Source organism: Palaemon carinicauda, chromosome 3 (genome assembly GCF_036898095.1).
Source record: "Palaemon carinicauda isolate YSFRI2023 chromosome 3, ASM3689809v2, whole genome shotgun sequence".
Classification (NCBI taxonomy): Eukaryota; Metazoa; Arthropoda; class Malacostraca; order Decapoda; family Palaemonidae; genus Palaemon; species Palaemon carinicauda.
In genome coordinates, this window is record NC_090727.1 from 108561594 (window position 1) to 108568224 (window position 6631).

Genomic DNA, 6631 nt, shown 5'->3' on the forward strand with positions numbered 1-6631 from the left:
GGAATTATTACAAATTAATTACACTTAATACTTATAATCTTATATGATTCAAGAATTACATTTTTTTATAATATTCATTACACAAAAGCCGTTATCAATTAAGTGGAAGTCAAGGCCAATTGACTTAAGCGGGAGGAGGGCGGGAAATAAAGGCGGGAAATCTCAGTTTTGGGATTCTTCTAGAGATTGGTCGGACACTTCGTCTGGTTTCATTAACTGGAACATTGAGTAGTGTGTGCATGTATATTTATATGCAGAGAGAGAGAGAGAGAGAGAGAGAGAGAGAGAAAGAGGAGAGAGAGAGAGAGAGAGAGAGAGAGAGAGAGAGAGTAGCTCCTTTCTTAAGACAACGGTAAACATTTCTTTCAAAGCCAGAAGGGCGTATGTGACAGTAGAAGGATTTTCTTCTCTATTCCTTCATCTTTAAGGTCGATAACTCATGAGTAGCTTCGATGTACTGCATATCAATAGGTCTCTTTTAATAGAAATATATTTGAACATTATAATTTTGTTGATAATGGAGAAAATAAGGTCGGTAACATGTTGAAAATATCAACAAATAATAAATACAGGGCATGGATTAGAATTTATTTTTCAAACACTCCATGATTCGAGTGCCTGATGAGCGGCGGTGCCAAATTTTCTCCTGACTACATTATTTCCCTTACTAATATTGGCTAGAAAAACCTTCAATTTACATTTGGCAACAAGTGAGGCTAAATAAACTACTACCTTCATCATCATAGGGTATAAAGGAATGTAATTCTCTCTCTCTCTCTCTCTCTCTCTCTCTCTCTCTCTCTCTCTCTCTCTCTCTCTCTCTCTCTCTCTCTCATCATTACTCTTAGTCTACAATTCCGTTGTTCTTAAATAGCGCTACCTGTTGACTTGAGTATAAATGAAATGTGGATGTGGCCGTGTGTGGATGTGTGTGTGGGTATAAGGATGGGAATCTAAGCGGTTTGTGGATATGAGAGAGAGAGAGAGAGAGAGAGAGAGAGAGAGAGAGAGAGAGAGAGAGAGAGAGAGAGAGAGAGAGGAGAGCAGTAATCCTAATTCTATTGTACCAGGTTTCTGTTGCTATAAATTGTAGCCACATATTTATTCTAAAGTAGAGTAATAACAACAACAACAACAAACAATAATAATAATAATAATAATAATAATAATAAATAATAATAATAATAATAACGTATGCGAGCTGAACGAAGGTATTTCGAAAGAAAATCTAAACAGCACCAAAAGGTGTTCTGGTTGGTAGAAGTCCCCAAAGAGGGAAGAGCAGTAACACTATCGTCCCCCATAGAGTCTTTCTGTCACCTGCTTTCTCCTGGCCTGGGCTGTTCACGCCGACACCACTAGGAGGAGGAGGTTGGTTGCATCACGCCCTTCTGTCTTAAAGTCCCCTAAAGATTTCATTTGGCTAATTATTGCTAGACATCTTTCTCGGTGGGTCTACTGTAACTTCGCGAGCATTTGCTCCAAATCTCTGAAGGAGACGAAAATAATGGAAAAGTCTTATCACAACGGGAAATACTGACTAAACTTTGAGTTGTTTCTCACAATGTTTCGATCAGAAACCATAAATGTTCAGCTCTTTCTCCAACAAGCACTCACTCACACTGTCTCCAACATTTTCAACATAACTATTCTTCTAACTCATTCCAAAAGGCGAAGCTAATATGAAACTCGTTCAATTCCGAGGAAAACTCTGTAATCCTTTGGCAAAATAATAAAAGAATATCGTTCAACTCAGATGAAGAAGCATAAGAGAGGCTCCCTAGTCCGAGTGCTTTTGAAATAATAGTGAATATGGAACCGTAATCATTTGTGACTTTTTCACTTATAATAATAATAATAATAATAATAATAATAATAATAATAATAATAATAATAATAATAATAATAATAATAAGGAATGTTTAACCTCCTGCTTGAACTTGAAATAATCTCTCTCTCCTCTCTCGTCTCTCTCTCTCTCTCTCTCTCTCTCTCTCTCTCTCTCTCTCAGAACTGGCAAATTGAACTTGATTTATGAATTTAATCAAACGAAAGGCTATCTATATATAACAACAATAAATGCAAGCCGTTTCTAGTCCACTAGCAAGACAATGGCCTCAGACATGTCCTTATGCCTGGGGGTGTGGCCATTTTCACCACCACGCTGGCCACTGCAAATTGGTGATGGTAGGAGACAGGTTCTGATCGCTCACAGCAGGGTGGCCCACCTTTTCCATGCCAAGGGCCACACTACATGAAATGCTTGATGGCACAGGCCACAAAAGTAAATTAATATTAGAATGTATAATTCCTGGTGCAGTAACTGAAGGGGAGGTACCTTCCCCAAGGGGAGGAGATTGATTTCCTTATATCCAAATGATCTTTTACCAAGTATGTAGACGCACTTGTAGAGTTTACCACCGTGTCAAAAGATTTTCCCCAATACTTACTCTTATATGAAATAATTTTGTTCCGAAACAAGAAAAAATCAACAAAAATAAGATAATGATGATAAATAAATTCGTATAAAGCTCGGTTGATATTGACCTTTAAATAACAAGAAAGTACATATGATATACCAAAATGATGAAAAAAGATATTAGCACTCAAATAGTAGTATTTATTAATATTTTCAAATCATAATGTAAAAAAAAAACAATAGAAACGCTTCAACTTCAAAACACTGTGCAATCAAAGTAAACCTACAAACACACACATTATATATATATATATATACATATATATATATATATAAATATATATATATATATATATATATATTATATATATTATATAAAAATATATATAGATAGATATATATATATATATATATATATATATATATATATATATATTATATCACCGAGTTATTTCAATTTAGTTATGAACCTTTTTAATCATAGACATTATTCATTGTCAAATGACCAGGTAAAAAATATAAGTCAGGTAGTTGTGTTTTCACACAGGCTACCATGGGATCTTTTAACACAGGGTGTCTGGACCTCAATTTCTCAATGTATCTAAATCTTGTCTTAAACTGACAATACATTCCTTCAAGTTTTCCCAAAACAAGAAGAGAAGTATGTTCCATTATTTTTTTTATAATTCACGATAAGCAGGAAAAGCGTGATTGAAGCACTCACTGAAAAGTTGCACATTTTCTACGGAGGAAAATGAACATGTCCTACTAGCTGGGAAACAATTTATAATTTTCCATGTAGGTCCATGTTTAGTATGTTCAGGTGGGCAGTCACTTCTGTAAGGCTTGAAGAGTGGCAAGGACAGTCTTTATTGTGTAGCTGAATTGGCATCTATTCTGAATTAGTAATATGCTGACTTTGTAGAAATGGGAAAAATATCGTCCTTAAAGAAAATTAAACGGAGTGTTTTTCAGCACTCGGCCCGCTAACACTTAAATATAGCGGCAAATCCCTGTACTCGGTGTTTAGTTTGTCCAGGCGAATGATATAAAATTTTCTAGGCCTAAAGAATTATTTCACAATACTGATGTCAGTTGTCATGACATCACTCATCTGCAAAATTCTGCTTCTTGGTGAATAATGCACTGCGGTGTAATGCAATGCACTCAGTCTTTTCTTTAAAAGACCAACAACCCCCATTAATGCCATTCATAGCTTTTGACCTATCAGTTGCAATGCAGGAACACCTTTTTAAACCCTCCATATTCATTGGCCAAGGATTTGAGGGAAACGTATCATATATACTGTATATATATATATATATATATATATAATATATATATATATATGTATATGTATATATATATATATATATATATATATATATATATATACATATATATATAATATATTATATATATATATATATATATATCTATATATAATATATATATATATATATATATCAGAAACTCTGCTATCATCATTCAATGACTGCATCCTGACATGTTCTTGGTGTGTAACAAAAAATTTTATTCAATGGTGGGGGCAAATATGAGTAACTGGCTTGTATCGCTACATCAATGCAATCATCTAAATCATGTGATAATTACTTTCAATGTTTCATTACATTTTCAAGTTTCATGAAAACGGGGTGTTCAAGTTCAGTCATTCTTCTTGCAACTGTTTGGTGAGATAATAATGACACACCCTCCAAATTTCTTTGCCGGATACTTTTTCGTCAGCAAACTCTTGTGCTATGTTACTGCGCGCTGCTTTATTAAGTGTCCATGCCTAAATGATTATTATATTTCTTACAAGCACCAGAGCAACTTCATATGCAAGCAGTAAGACTAGCTATTAGGGGTTTTCAGGAGTTATGAACCCCATGTTTTTAGCAGTAGGTGTTTTTTGCCCTTCAAGATGTTAAATATATCACTTCGTGATTTTCCCACAAGTTGAGCATACTTTTCTTTGGGTAATGTCTCACAATGCCTTCGAACGATATGTTCCTTAACAACAGAAACCATTTCCGCCCGCACAACATTCTTCTCCTCACTTCATATCATATGCTCTGTTCACACCAGATCCCTTTATTTTTTCACTTTGACATGTTATCAAAAAAAGTTGGCGAACAATAGTATTTAGGTGAAAAAACAGAGGCAAGCTGAAAATTATTCGAAACTTCTGGGGCTCCATCTTCTATCTAATCACGGGGTTGTCATTAAATTTATTTATTTATATTTGTTACTATAATTATCCTATTAACGTCAAAACGAAACTAAAATATTAGCATTGAATGCATGTTATGGTGAGAGAGAGTGAGAGAGAGAGGAGAGAGAGAGAGAGATGAGAGAGAGAGAGAGAGAGAGAGAGAGAGAGAAAGAGAGAGAGAGAGAGAGAGAGAGAGAGAGAGAGAGCGAACAATAACTTATTTTGTTCTTCTAGTCTGAGTGTTCCATTTAATATGACGGAAAAGTAAAATTGAAATATGTTAAAGATAATAAATAAATGAAATTAGTGAAAAGGTAAATAATTACAACATTTTATTGTGTATCCAGTTACCTGGAGTAAGGTGTTCTCACCCTTACGATGTCAGGGAGTAAATGTCATTTCTGCTATAACGTCTTTCTAACGGAAGAATATTCGTTCGATTTGATTTGGCGTTGGCTTCGTCTTTGAAACTTGGGTTTTAATGCCTTTAAACATAATTTTATTTATGAATTTCATGCTTTATTCAAGTGTAGGCCGAAGTATCTTGATTTGCATATGCCTATTCTATGCCTATAACCGTAAACTTTTACAATGATTTAATTAGGCAGAGTGGAAGTTGGAATGAAAGACATTCGAATACGAAATACGTCTATTTCACGATTATGATAAACTAGGCATACGGGGTAAGGATACGATGTGGGATAGGGAAGGGACTGGGTAGGATACGGTAAGGACTAGGTGGGCAGATGGAGGAGGAGGAATGTCTGGATAGGGTTGGAGACAGGGTGGGACGTAGGGGTTGAGATGGGTCTTGTTAGGGGGGGGGGGGGACTATTATTGTTCCTTGGGATGGGTGAGATAGGGGAGACAGAGGTTATTTGGGACAGGGATAGGGAGAAGAGGAGTTAAGTGACAGGGGAGCATAATGTCTCCTCATCACCTTTAAAGGAGGACATTGAAACTTGCAACTAGCACCTACGGTCCCGTTGCAAAGGAGAACCTCCTACAGTAAATGTGCGTGCGTGCGTATGTTTATGCACGGCTGTTATCATCAACAGATGATTGTTGATGTGTCAGCTTCTCTAGACTTTAATAGGTCTATAATTTTGAATATATTTGAAAATTTGTATTTCATAATAAATATGAACATTATTTAAATGATATAATATAACTGACACATTATGAACAAAATATTATATTTACATTAAAAAAAAAACGAATGATTCGAGTAAGCGATGAGCAGCGTTACCAAATTTCCTCCTGAGAACATTATTTCCCTTAATAACACTGATACTACATTAGCCTATCCATTACATCTGGCACAAGTCAGACTAACAAGAAACTACACTTTAGCATTATAAGGTATGTATGGGATTTAATTTCTCTCTCCTCTCTCTCTCTCTCTCTCTCTCTCTCCTCTCTCTTCTCTCTCTCTCTCTCTCTCTTTCTTTTACATACACATTTGATAACTCTTTGTCTGCTATTCCTTTGTTCTTAAATACAACTTATCCGTTGATTCTTTGCCTATAGCTATATGTGAAACGTAATTGTGTATATGCGAGGATGTGTGCGCTTGGGTAAAGATGAAAGTCTTAAGCAAACGTCAGTGGATATGAGAGAGAGAGAGAGAGAGAAGAGAGAGAGAGAGAGAGAGAGAGAGGAGAGAGAGAGAGAGAGAGAGAGAGTAGAGCTGTTTTTATTTATATTTACCCAAATATACGATGCTAGAATTATAAAAGCCTAGTCTTTCTCTCGGCGTTTAAAGGGCACTCATTGAATGGCACAGTTAAGGGTCAGTGACAATGACCTAGAGACTGACCTTCACATTATATGATCAGCGCCCAAGTCCCTTCTTCAACCCAAGCTAGGACAAGGGAGGGTCAGGCAATGGCTCATGATGACTCAGCAGGTAGACCTATAGGTTCCTTTAAACACCCCATCCTTATCTCGCAAGGATGGTAGGGTTGCAGACACCACAAGATAACTATAAAGTTTCA